Raw genomic sequence first — 2,609 nt, forward strand, 5'->3', positions numbered from 1 at the left:
TCAAGGCTGCAGCCTCAGGACCCCAGGCAGGGAAAGTCAATGTGAGAGGCTGAGGAGATGGTTGACTCCACCCAGATGCTGCAGGGCACTATGTAGGAGTCACCCAACTGTCACAGACACCCCAGGACTGTTCCCAACCGATGAAGAAAAACCAATGTACCCATGTGAAGTCTCCCCAAGCCCAAATACCAATGGCACCACAAAGACAAAGGTCCCAGGCCAAGTGTTGCTGGGCCCAGAGGCTCCCAGTAGCTCTCAACAGGTCTCTCAGAGCCGGGCACAAAAATCCCAGAGAGCCAAAGAAGTCCAGGGTGAGAGAACCAAGTCACAGCCAGCAGGCCCCAAGAAACACTGAGAAACCTAGTGTCCATCCACCCTGCCCTTAATCCAAGCATCGCCTTGTGCATCAGAACATCCTAAAATGTCTTGTCTAGAAGATAAGTCCATCCACTGCACAGCTACCCACCTTGGGAGAAAGCTCTCTTGTGCCAGTGGCCATATTTTTCAGGCCAAACATTTCAGCTGGTGTGCTCATTGTGCCGTCTGTACAGACCACATAGGGGGACTCGGACACCAGGTAAACAAGTGCATTGACTGTAAACTCTTGGTTCATAAGAAGTGCCACACACTTGTCACAAATGTGGGCAACATTCTTTGCCATCTGAACCCATAGTGCCAATGAATGAACCACCCACACACAGCTTCAGACCCTGCACAGGTGGTAAGCCCATCTAATCCTTCAAGTCACAACAGTTTGGAACACATCGCTGAAGACAAGGAGGTAATGAACACCAGGGAAAGTGACAAAGCTTCATCCACTTTAGGTCTTCAAGATTTTAATTTGCTCTGGGTGATAGGGAGAGGAAGTTATGCAAAAGTACTGTTGGTTCAACTATAAAAACCAGATCGGGCTTATGCAATGGAAGTTGTGAAAAAAGAACATGTCAACATTCATCAGGTACAAGACAGAGAAGTATGCTTTGGAGCAAGCAGTGATTATCCTCTTCTTGTTGGACTGCACTCTTGTTTTCAAACAGAAAGCAGACTGACTTGTTCTAGACTATGTAAATGGAGATCTCATGTTTCATATGCAGCAACAAAGAACACTTCCCGAGCCACATGCCAGGTTTTACTCTGCAGAGATCAGCTTAGCATTCAACTATCTTCACCAGCAAGGGATACTTTACAGAAACTTGAAAGTGGACAATTTACTAGTGGACTCAGAAGGGCACATTAAGCTCACTGACTACTGCGTGTAAGGAAGGACTACCGCCAGGAGATGCGAGTGGCACTTTCTGTGGCACTGCTAATTACCTGAGCCAGAAATTATCAGAGGAGAAGATCATGGTTTCAGTGTGGACTGGTGGACTCTTGGAGTGCTCATGTCTGAGGTGATGATCGGAGAGGCTCCATTTCATATTGTTGAGAACTCTGATACCGCTGATCAACACTCCATCCATCACTTATCTCCTGCAGCTTACTGCGGAAAGAAAAATTCACATCCTACATTGTCTGTAGAAGCCACAAGTGTCCTGCAGAGTTTTCTGAACAAGGACCCCCAAGGAACGATTGGGTTGTCATCCTCAAACAGGATTGGCTGACATTCAGGACCATCCATTCTTTCAAAATGTGGACTGGGACTTGATGGATTAAAAGTGGGTGGTCCCTTCCTTTATACCAAATATTTCTGGAGAATTCAGTTTGAACAACTTTGATCCTCAGTTTACTAATGAGCCTGTCCAGCTCACTGCAGATGACAAGGACGTTGTGAGGAAGATGGATGGATATGAACTTGCAGGTTTTGAGTATATCAGTCCTCTTTTGATGTATGAAGAAGGAATGGGTCTGGCCCTCATTTTCCAACTGTACATTCTGCTTATGTTGCCATTTAATGCACAGAAAAGCTTGTTACCAGTCTAAATTCAATGAACCATTTCATAAATGTTTGGAAGATAATATTAATTTCTTTTTTATACTTATATTTAGATGTAATACTTGATTCTTATAGTCTTATAATAGAGAATACGAAATTTTTTGTTTTTTTAATTACTTTTATGATTTGACTTAAATAATGATAAGGCAATTGCTTGTTAATCAAGCTTGTGAACACATTCAATTTATTGAGTGGAAGCAGAATGTATATTTTTTTCTGGTTATTTAAATATGGGAAAGTAATTTCCCTTTTAAGTAGAATGTCTTAACTGTGCTTGTTTCTCTGCAAACCATATTACCTATACTTTTGACACCCAGTTTATGTAGTCTTTAGAAAATCTAAAAAATAATGACAATTTTGAATAAATCTGCATAAAACACATATATTATAGTCCTATATCCTTAGTTAAGTTTATTTAGTAGGATAACACATGAAATACATAGTGAGATTCATTTCAGGGGCAGAGTTCTTCAAACTATTTTTATTAAAATTAGTGGTTAGCATTTTATTACAGAATTGTCAGACATAATATTTCTCTTTTAGTGCCACTTTTTTTTGCAAAGGACTTGAAAAGTAACCATCATCATCTAAATATGTTACTATGGTAAAATCTTAGTACAATTTGATTTTAGGTAAGCTATTTAGTTTTAAATTTAGAATGATTTAAAAGTTGTAG

General features: G+C 40.6%; 1 pseudogene; it reads left to right on the forward strand.

Moving 5' to 3' along the window:
- Positions 1-421: 421 nt before the first annotated feature.
- On the forward strand, positions 422-2,609 carry LOC102005525 (annotated as a pseudogene).

This window comes from Chinchilla lanigera, unplaced genomic scaffold (genome assembly GCF_000276665.1).
Source record: "Chinchilla lanigera isolate Chin_1 unplaced genomic scaffold, ChiLan1.0 scaffold00044, whole genome shotgun sequence".
NCBI classification, from domain to species: domain Eukaryota; kingdom Metazoa; phylum Chordata; class Mammalia; order Rodentia; family Chinchillidae; genus Chinchilla; species Chinchilla lanigera.